The following is an 11,772-nucleotide window of genomic DNA, read 5'->3' as shown; positions in this document are numbered from 1 at the left end:
TGACTTTTTGCTTATGATTAATCATGAATGAGTTTGCCAAAATCTGTCATTTTAAAAAAATATTCTTTAATCTGTTTTTATAATCCAGACTTTACCCCCCTCCCGATCCACCCTCCAATTGTTCCACATTCTACACCTTCTACCCCCCACCCCAGTCTCCAAGAGGATGTCCCTACCCCCATTGCCACCCCATCAGACCTCCCCATTCCCTGGGACCCCAAGTCTCTTGAGGGTTAGGTATATCTTCTCTGACTGATCCCATACCCGGCAGTCTTCTGCTGTATATGTTTTGGGGGACTCATATCAGCTGGTGTATGCTTCCTGGTTGGTGGATCAGTGTTTGAGATCCCCAAGGGGTCCAAGTTAGTTGATATTGCTGGTCCTCCTACAGGGTCGCCCTCCTCTTCAGCTTCTTCCACCTTTTCCATAATTCAACCACAGGGGTCAGCAGCTTCTGTCCCCTGGTTGGATGTAAATATCTGCATCTGACTCTTTCAGCTGCTTGCTGGGCCTTTCAGAGGGCAGTCCTGCTAAGCCTTTCTTTGTAAGCACACCATAGCATCATTAATAAAGTTAGGCCTTGGGTCCTCCCCTTGAACTGGATCCCAAATTTGGGCCTGCCACTGGACTTCCTTTTCCTCAGATTCTTCTCCATTTTTGTTCCTGCAGTTCCTTCAGACAGGAACAATTCTGGTTCAGAGTTTTTGACTGTGGAATGGTAACCCCATCCCTCCACTTGATGCCCTGTCTTTCTACTGTAGGTAGACTCTACAAGTTCCTTCTTCTTACTGTAGGGCATTTCATCTAAGGTCCCTCCTTGTGAGTACTAAGAGTCTCTCACCTCTGAGGTCTCTGGTACATTCTAGAGGGTCTCCCCACCTCCTATCTCACTAGGTTGGCTGTTTTCATTCTTTCTGCTGGTCCTCAAGGCTTCAGTCCTGTTCCACCCACCCAATATCTGACTATGTTTCCCTCTTCCCCTCCCTGTCACCTTTCCCACCCAGGTCCCTGCCCCCCAACCGTGTAATTGCTTTCTACTCTCTCCCAAGTGGGATTGAGGCATCCTCACTTGGGCCCTTTGGCTTGTTAGCCATTCTTGAGTTCTGTGGATTATATCCTGGGAATTCTGTACTTTTTGGCTAATATCCACTTATTAGTGAGTACATACCATGCATATCCTTTTGAGTCTGAGTTATCTCACTCACTCACTCACTCACTCACTCACTCACTCACTCACTCACTCACTCAGGATGATATATTTTCTAGTCCCATCTGTTTGCCTGCAAAACTCAGGAGTTTCTCGTTCTTAATAGCTGAGTAGTATTCCACTGTGTAAATGAACCACTTTTTCTGTATCCATTCTGTTGTGGGGGACATCTGGGTCATTTCCAGCTTCTGGCTATCACAGATAAAGCTGCTATGAACACAGTGGAGCATGTGCCCCTGTGGTATGGTGGACTATCTTTTGAGGATATGCCCAAGAGTGGTATAGCTGGGTCTTCAGATAGATTTATTTCCAATTTTCTGAGGAACCTCCTGATTGATATCCAAGGGTGTTTTTTGTTGTTGTTGTTGTTTGTTTGTTTGTTTTGGGGTTTTTTGTGTGTTTTTTCTTTTTTTTTTTAACAAATTTTTAATCCCACCAACGATGAAGGAGTGTTCCTCTTTCTCCACTACCTCACCAGCATGTGCTGTCAGCTGAGTTTTTGATCTTAGCTGTTCTAATTGGTGTACAGTAGAATCTCAGGGTTGTTTTAATTTGAATTTCCCTGATGACTAAGGACTTCAAACATTTCTTTAGGTGCTTCTCAGTCATTCCAGATTCCTTTGTTGATCTTTGACAAGGAAGCTAAAAATATACAATGGAAAAAATAAAGCATTTTCAATAAATGGTGCTGGTCTAACTGGCAATCTGCATGTAGAAAAATGAAAATAGATCCATATTTGTCATCTTGCACAAAGCTCAAGTCCAAGTGGATCAAGGACCTCAACATAAAACCAGATACACTGAATCTAATAGAAGAGAAAGTTGGAAAGAACCTCAAACTCATTGGCACAGGGGGAATTTTCTAAACAGAACTTCAATGACTCAGACTCTAAGATCAAGAACTGATAAATGGGACCTCATGAAACTGGAAAGCTTCTGCAAGGCAAAGTACATAGCCAATAGGACAAATTGGCAACCTACAGATTGGGAAAAAGTCTTCAATTAACCTCACAACTGATAGAAGTCTAATATTCAAAATATATAAAGAACTCAAGAATCTAACCACCAAGAAACAAAGCAACCCAATCAAAAAGTGTCTGTTTTTATATCCCGACAAGTTCCTCTGCTTACCCATATGTCCTTGAGGGATTGTCCTAGCTTGAAGGAAATGGACTTAGTCAAACATTGATACTGTGTACCATCAACTTGCTACAAAAGGATTTATGATCATTATTTATCTTCCTGAGATTGGTCATGCTTTGTGTTGCTTGCCTTTAAAAGACACTGAGAAAATACACTTGCTCACTGGCATGGTATTGACCAGCAGCCCTCCCATCTCTGTTTGCATCTTCTTTCTGCCTTTTCTATAATCATCCTCACTTCCCCAGTCATGATTCCCATGTTGAAACCAGCAGGCTCTAGCAGAATGGCTACCAACATAAAAATTCTACTATAGGGGCAGGGAAAAGCAGTGAAGGACACTGTTGGAAGTAGAAGCTCAAGAAAAGTGAAAGTGTTGGCAGCAGTAAGTGACTTTGGGGAAGAAAAGATGTAGGAAATCATAGATAAGTAAGCTCAGAAAAAGTACAGGAGCCCAAAAATGGTAAGGGAGGTCAGAAAAAGTAAGAGAGCTTGTAAAAGTTAAAAGTCAAAAAGAAAAAGAAAACGGAGAAAAGGAGAAAAAAAGAAAAGAAAATTGCGAAAAAGAGACTGCTTTTTGTCTAAGTGCTTAATATGCTTATCTAAAATAGAGCAACAGAAATTACATTATCTTTTATATTTTGTAAAGAAGGTTTGTCCTTGGTTTCCTGAGGAAGGTACAATAAATTTAGCAACCTGGAAAAAAGTTTGAGAAAAGACTTCAAAATTATTATTCTTTTTTTATTATCTGAAGTGTTTTATGTAGGAACCTATTTGAATAAAACAAATGCATTTATAGCATTGAATTATTAGTATAAGTACAGAGAAATACAGGGAAAGATACACACCAGCTTGTTAAAATATGTCATCACAGTCAAGTGGGGAAGATTATGGTAGAAGACAGTTACTAAATTTCCTCTATAAATATTTACCTGGCTTTAATTTTTACAATAAATGTATTGCTTTGGAATAAAAACACATTATAAAGAAAAGATCATAACAATGTAGAACTGAACTGAGGCATATAGTCCAGAGAGGCGACACTGTCGGTGTCTTCAGTGACTAGTGAGTTAACCTTCTTCTCCTGCTCCATATCCCCTGGTGGGCTCAGCTCTTCTTCACAAATCCAGTTATTAAGAATAGATGGCAGGCTGCTGGGGACTGACCCTAAGGCCATAGTCCAAGAAGAGAGCTCAGAGAGAGACCCTTCCTTGTGGTGATTTATCACTATGCTGTTTTGTAGGGCTGTAATATTGGCTGCAACATAAATTGTGCAATAGGGGAGAGCTAAATAAATGATGACATAATCACTTGGAAATTTTACAAAAATGGAAGTAACCTAAAGATATCCTGTAAATTGTTCATTAAAAAGCACAAAATGGAAAAAATCAGCTAAATTCTATGAGTACAAGGATATGAAAATGTTTAGAAAAATAATATAAAAAGACATACACCAACAGGTTAAAGCAACTTCTGACGATAGAACCTCTGGCATCAAAACCCAGATAATTACTAGAATATGTAATAGTCCTTCTGGGAAAACCACATCCAACTCTGTGAGCTGCTAAAGAATGCCTGCTTTATCTTAAACTTTTTTCAAACGTTAAGACTTTGGCCAATATTTTCAAATAACCCTACAGTACAAACATCTTTGTCCCTGCCCTTACTGCTGGTTGCATCTCAAGAAGGAGAGACTGTGCATCTTGAGAAGAAAAACCAAACAGAACAAACAAAACCGCCGAACAAACAAACAAAAAGGCTGTCATTTGTTTGATTTGTAAATTTGTTTCATGTCTTGTGATGTCTCAGGGGGAGTGATTTCTTTTTTAAAAAAAATTTTTATTGGATATTTTATTTACATTTCAGATAATCCCCTCCCCCCCACCCACCCAGTAACCCCCATCCCATCCCCCCTCCTCCTGCTGACTTCAAAATTATTATGATGTACATGGACTAGGTAAAGGGCTTTTAGATACCTTTAGTCATTGAACCCTGACTAGAGATAACTTAGACCTTAGACATGAGAGGGAGAAATGGGTTTTGGAAAAGCAGTCCTCTGAGTTGTCCAGAAATGCTTTGGAGAAAGAAAAGGAAAGTGAACATAAGCAATTCCAGAGCCCTCCTAATGTCAAGAGGAGGTCAGAAGACATCCTGCTTCCTCTCTGGTACCCTAGGTACTCTAGGTACTCTGGTACTCTAGGAGGAATGCCTAGTTCTGGTTCTGGGTCCTTTTGGTAGGATAACTGGGTCCCTTTTTGTGGTACATATGGTTCTCCTCCCTATCTGTCTATTGTCTGTCCTTGGCACACTAGTTTGTCCATGTCTGTCAGTTTATGTCTGTGGTTTTATTTTGTTGTTTGATCATTGTTCTGTGTTTCGTATTTGAAAGAAAAAAATGGTTAAATTTTATCTGCTGGCCATTCACCCCTTGATTTAGTTTTTAACTCATTTCAAGGATTTTGTAAGGCAAAAAAACCCTCTGAATTGGCACAACAATAACTGATAAACTACCCTTGGAGCCCTGCACCTGCTGCTAGAAGTCTAGCACTTCTGGTTAAAGCACTGATAAGGGCTTCTTGTCTGTATAAACCACTCTTAAACCAGCAGCTTCGCCAGTAAGGAAGGTGATGGCTGTCTCTTCTACAAAAATCTATGTGACTGTGATTATTGGGTCATCAGGTGACAAGGTGCTTCTCCTTTGAAATTACAGCTAGGAAAAGGATAGGCAATTTATTTCCAGTAAATCTGATTGCGTTCTTATATGCACAGTTGTTTAAAAGTCCTCCTCTGACTTTTCTTGATGATTTCCCTTGTAAATGTCTGCAGTCCCTGAGAGCTTGCTTATTTCTCACACATCACTAACCCTTTGATTTTCATAGTCACAGGAAGGGCAATAGTAGAGAGTGCACTAACAACCACTACGTGAGTTACTGTCTTGTTCCTGTCTGCCCCTTTTCTTCTACCAGCTGCAAGGTTTTCACATTGTGCTCCTGCTTTGTGTGTGTGTGTGTGTGTGTGTGTATGTATATGTATATGTATATATTTAAGTTTATTCAGTTTAAGAAAATAGCACTATGCTTTCTTATATTCACAAATATACATATATATATAGACTATATACAAGTAAAGAAAAGTTCTTTGTAAAAATAAACATACTGCCAATCCAGTTGCTAAGGTTGAAATAGTTCTTTATCCACATACTAACTACATTGGTAAAATGTCTTGTTCAAATCACACTCAACCAGCATAAAGAGTTAAGCTGAATATTGTTGTAAACAATAGAAAAAACAAATTTGTTTGTATTTTAAATTTCATCACTAACAATCTACTTCTCAGCTTAGAATGCTTTATAAAGACTCAACATATAATTTAGTCAAGTTCAAAGCTCACTAAAGAGTAAACACAGTGAATGCTTTTCAAAGTGTGCAATTTCCAAAACTTCCGCTTGTAGTATTTATCCAATACTGGTTCACCAGCAACAAAATTAAATGTGCTTAGCTATAAAAATACTAAGGAATGTTACTGAAAAGGAAAGGCTATATGGTAGAAGTAACTTCAAAAATAATTAGTTTAGAACTTTGTAAATCTTTAATGCAAGAACATCAGTACACTGTCTTTCCATAAAACTTAAGGCATGATCAATATCAAGACTGTAAATGTCTACCTTTCATGTCCATAAAAAGGAATTGAAACAAAGTATCTCTTTAAAAATGTAAGACAAATGATCATGCAGGTGTTGATCTGCAGGCATTTGGGGATGCTAATGTCTGTGCTGGACTGTCGTCTTTGGCTTCACTGGCAGCAAGGATGGGGGAGGTGCTACTTGGAAATGCAGATGTGGGACAAAGAGGACCAACATTTTCATCAGTGTCAGCATCTGGCATTGTAATTTCACTGTCCTGAAGTCCCAGGATCTTACAAACTACTTATGGCAATTCCTTTCATTGTGCCATCTGTGGGGAAATTGCTTCTGCTTTACAAAGTATATCTTCCACATCAATTTTCATGGACAATTCATTGATGTGCTTAAGGATTTCATTGAAGCCATAATGTTTTTCCATTATCTGTTGCTTTTCTGATTGCAGGATAGCACAACACAGAAGATGAAAATTCTTACAAGACAGGTCAGTCCACACTACCTCCCGTAATTAAAGTATATCTAGAAAACTAAATTCCCTTTTAAATCTGATTAAAAGCAATCTGAAGTAAAAATATAGATATCCAGAGTCCTGGGATTCTAAATAGCTACAAAATCTACTGTCCAATAATCTAAGTAAGGTGCTAAACTGGATTAACTGGGTCCTCATGCCTCGCATTTGTTCTTCAAAATTTTAATGCATCTGGTCTACGTAAGAGGCAAAGCACCAAAAGGCATCCACTTCATTCTCCATCACATACAAAAGGATGTCAAGTAGAGTCAGTCCTGGGTTATCTTGGCCTTCATAAAACTTGTTTGTTCGATCTGTGCAGTTGACATCTTTCTCAATCAGACTTCTATAGTCTCTCAAGCATGAGTTTCTCTTCTCTTGTGCGTCACTGACAGACTTCCATTGCAGTTTCATCCTGAAGTACTCGTCAGTTTTTTGTTTTTGTAATTGAATTCTTTCCTTTTTGGTACTATCCCAGGGAAAATAACCCAGGAGAAATTTTCATGCTTGATTTCTTAATGAATGACTAAGACCCCCTCTGAATATCATATGCTTCATGCTCTCTACGTTTAGGAGTCTTCCTTCACAATCAAGGCTTTTGGTCCATTCTTCCAGGGACATTGGTTCCCGCCTTTGAACAACAGGCTGCTCTCTCAAATCAATTCTTGCGATGACTTCAAATCTTGGTTCTTCTTGCTGATTTATCTTTAGATCTAGAATAGCATCGCTAAGAAAGTCCACCATTTCTGAAGGTGGTTGTTGATGTTTAGAGGGATCTCTGCTTTGTAAACTATCAAAAATGTAATTTGTAACTTTGGAAAATTCTACTATGGTTGCTGTATAAGGATCCTTTTTAATTTTTTTGTATTAAGCCATATGCTGGTTCATCAAGAAGATTTTCAAAAGACTGTGAAAGATTGCTAGCTTGCTGTTAGTTCACATGTGTGGATGTGGGTCCTGTTGGGCAGATTTGTGGTTCCCATTCGTCTGCTGCCCCAGTCAGCTGGAACCACGGCTCAGGGGAGCAGAAGCTTGGGAATTTGACTGAGTTTACTGCACGCAGCATCAGACGGATGCCGTGGGGCTCCGCCCAGGGCATGGAGAGATCTCAGTCTAAAGTCCCATGGGGGCAGGGCTCCTGAGTGGGGAGTCTCTGGGCTGAGGCAGGTGACCCGGAGGCCAGTGGTCTCTGTTCTTGGGCCCCCAGATGCCACTGGAAGCCACAGAAAAACTGAGATGCATGCACATACAGGCTGGCCCACAGCCGAGAGGAACAAGGGGGAGGGAAGCCCCGACAGTGCCCCGTGGGTTGAGACTCTTGGTTACTGGGAGTCGCTTGGCTGGGTCAGCTAGCTTGTTTGAGTTGGCAGCCTCCACAGTGGGAACATAGAGAAGTCTTCTGGTGGGAGGTTAAACAGTGGCTCAGTAGTCAAAGGCCTCCACAGTTCCCCACGGTGGGGCCCCAAAGGCATGAGGAAGTCCATGATTTTAAAGGCTTATTGTCACGGTGGAAAGTGAATGAATCTGAATCTGGCTGTACTCTCCCCCTCTCTCAGGGCAGACCTGAGTTAAATAGGGAGGGACGAGGGAGGAGGGTCTGGGAAAGAATGCTTAATTGGCTGTACCCATTGGCCTTCAGGTATCTCATTAATATGAAAATCTCTCGAGACCCTGAGGCCTATAGTCATGCCCTCTACCTGTGGAGGGGCTGTTAGGGGCATTGCCCTACATGACTAAAAGGTGTCGATCAATGGAGGTCTTAGACCAAGTGTCAGGACCCTGGAGTCTGGGAGCATGCTGAGATGTATGCCATCCCTCGCAAGGTCTCCGGCCATTTCTAGCCAGTGCTCTACCAGAAACCAAGCTATCTTTTTCAAGATCCCACATGCCCTAACAGTGGTGACAAGGAAGCTGTATTGAAAATATGTTCCTGATCCACCTTTGTTACATCCTTCTATATGGTCAAGGCCAGAAGTACTTTTTGACCTGTAATAATACTCAGATGTTAGGATTTCCTTAGTCTGAGAGTAAAAAGTATCCCAAATTGGTAAATTACACTCCTTTGGGTGAGAGCTTACCTATCTGTTTTACTAGAAATATCAATGCTGGATGTGTTTCTGTGCACCCTCAGACTTAGAAGAAGACTATATCTAAGATTGTAGTGCAAAGCATTAAGATAGGAGTGCCTATGTCTCAGACTTGGCAGGCTGCTTTTCCTCAGGCTTTTAGGCATTGTAGGACAATGAACATGGAGGCTGTGGAACTTGCCTTCAATGAATCGATCACATGGAGAAGTTTTTATAATGACCCTCCTCTAACCTTCAATGTGACCGATTATTCCAACTCAATCATGGACTGGTCTGGAAACAAACCCAATATTGACAAAAGGAAATGACAGTGGGCATTTGAAAGGCTGGTTCTGGACATTTTCAGAGACATATTTGGAAATTGTCAGATATCTTGTATGATAGTATGTTTGCTATAGATAAAAATGGAACAAATTCTGGGGTTAAGGTAAATGTAACATCCTGTATCACCCCACCTAATCTTTTACTAATTGGGACTGTTACCTTTGTTATTGGCTCTGATAATGAGCTCAATGTTTCTTGTTTTAATTGTCATTTGTCCAATTGTGTTTCTGTGCTCGATGATGGTCAGTCTGTAATGATAGTATATCAACCAGCTTTTATTATAGTTCTTGTACATTTATCTGAACCATGGTATTCTGAAAAAGACTTACAAGTATTAGAAGAATTAGATCACTCTCTGGCAAGGAGCAAATGTATGGCTGGGCTGATCATTGCCAGTATTGTTGCTCTTATAACATTTATAGCCAGTGCTACTACTTCTGCATTAGTTTTAGCAGAAGAGGTACAAACAGCTAGTTTTGTTAATCATCTTACAGTAAATGTAACCCATGCCCTGAGCACACAAGAGAATGTGGATAGATAGCTAGAACAAAGCACTGACACATTATATGATATACTGCAGAGTAGATCATGGGAGATGAGATACAAGGAATGGAAGTCAGAAGCCATTTGAAATGTTATATCAGGTAATATTTAGAAAATGCCGTGGCACAGACTGGCTATCTAATATTCAGGGCAGCTCTGCTTAGCTCTGGCCACCATATTCTGCACTAGAAGTGGCCAGAAGCCATGCATACCACAGCTAGAATTAGCCAGAGGCCAAGCAGGCCACAACTACCCACGAGACGCCAGCATGGGGGATGGCTCTGCCAATCCACCACACTGCATACACAAAGCTCAGCTGACCCCCAGACAATATCTACCATCCCCTCAGTATCTGGTAGAAATGAGACTCTTAAAGCTTAATGATTATCTAAGGATTTATAAATTTAGAAATACTCAATTAACAAGATTCCCACACAATTAGAGTTGTTACCCAACATCTAACCTTTGGATAGAAGTTGCTACCCAGGACAGCTTTTGACCCATCTGTGGTTCTCCATCAGAGAACCATCATCAGAGGTTTTACAGATATAAAGAGCAAAGTTACATAAATTTAAGCTCCAACATCTTCCCTAGCATAAGTTGGTAGTCAATGATGAGTAAGATCACCTTGAAAACCTTCTCAACCTAAGACAGGCCATGAATAAAGCTTATTCACATGCCAATAATGAGTAAGAGCTGTGTTTTCAGGTGGCAACCTAAGACAGGCACAAAATTCTGATCCATGACTAATAAAGTGCCTCTTATAGATAAAAAAAGATAAGTAAGATTCTCTCCAAGGTGTAACAACTTAAGACAGGGCATGAATGCTAGGATTCATGTGCCAATGACAAGTAAGGTCCAATATAGGTATAGCCTTTCTGTGCCAATAGTTGAGACAGCTTTGGCTTGTATAGATAAGAAAAGGGGACATATGGGGAGCACTTTTAGAGTTAATTTGACTGACTTCTTGCTTGTGATTAATCATGAGTGAGTCTGCTGACATCTGTCTTTGTTTTTATACCCTGACAAGTTCCTCTGCTTATCCATACATCCTTGAGAGACTGTCCTAGCCTGAAGGAAATGGCCTTAGTCAAACACAGATACTGTGTACCATAAATTTGCCATGTAAGGATTTATGGTCACTGTTTATCTTCCTGTAATTAGTCATGTTGTATGCTATTTGTCCTTAAAAGACACTGAAAAATACACTTGCTCTTCTGGTCTGAACCTGTGTCCTAAGCAGACCTTGGGTGTTGGCTCTGCACCCAGTCCCACAACACCCAGAGGAAGCTTGACTCCCAGGTGCTCTAACATGCCCAGGATCACAGGTGAGGAGGCCACAACATCTTCCCCAACACCCAGAGTAACTGGAACCCCCCCCCAGGAACATTTCAGTTTGAACCTTCACTGAGATTAGACCTGAGGCGCTGGCTCTGTACCCACTCCTACAACACCCAGAAGGATCCCGACTCCCAGGTGCTCTGAAACACCCAGGATCACAGGTGAGGAGGCCACAACATCTACCCCAAAACATGGAGTAGCTGAGTCCCTCAGGATCCAGGGATACAGGAACCCCCACCCAGCCAGTGGCACAGGTTCCTTCCAGTCTGAACCTGTGCCCTAAGCAGACCTTGGGCACTGGCACTGCACCCAGTCCCACAATACCTAGAGGAAACTTGACTCGAAGGTGCTCTGAAACACCTAGGATCACAGGTAAGGAAGCCACAACATCTGCCCCAACACCCAGAGTAACTGGGTTCCCAAGGATCTAGGGACACAGGTACATCTGCCCAGCCAATAGCACTGGTTCCTGCCTGTCTGAACCTGCACCTCAAGCAGATCTAGGATACTGGATCTGTACCTACTCTCCCAGAGGGAGCCCAACTGCCAGGTGCTCTGAAAGCCCAGGATCACAGGATCACAAATGAAGCTCGACTCCCAGGAGATTGGACACTGGAGCTCTGACACACTCAAGATCACAGTCAAGGCCACATCTTTCCCAACACCCAGTGTAACTGTGACCCCCCACACACACCAGGAACCAGGAAAACACAAACCCGAGCTCAGCTAGAGGCAAGGGTTCCTTCCAGCTTTCACCTGTGCCCAGAGCAAACTCAGGGTTCTAGCTCCCCACAAACCCATGCAAAACCCAGAGAAAGCTTGACTCCCAGGAGCTCTGACACAACAGGATCTCAGGAGCTTGGTTACATCAGTATTTTGGGATCTCAGAGAAAGCTTGACTCCCAGGAGCTCTGACACAACAGGATCTCAGGAGCTTGGTCACAATCAGTATTTTGGGATCTCAGAGGAAGCTTGACTCCCA

The 11,772-nt window shown here is 41.5% G+C and overlaps 1 pseudogene; it reads right to left on the bottom strand.

The window, feature by feature from the left end:
* Positions 1-6,072: 6,072 nt before the first annotated feature.
* On the bottom strand, positions 6,073-7,423 carry LOC114636292 (annotated as a pseudogene).
* Between the last annotated feature and the right edge of the window lie 4,349 nt (positions 7,424-11,772).

Source organism: Grammomys surdaster, unplaced genomic scaffold (assembly GCF_004785775.1).
Source record: "Grammomys surdaster isolate TR1022 unplaced genomic scaffold, NIH_TR_1.0 123436, whole genome shotgun sequence".
NCBI classification, from domain to species: Eukaryota; Metazoa; Chordata; class Mammalia; order Rodentia; family Muridae; genus Grammomys; species Grammomys surdaster.
Note: the sequence above shows the minus strand (reverse complement) of the source record. Positions and strands in the feature narration are given on the sequence as shown.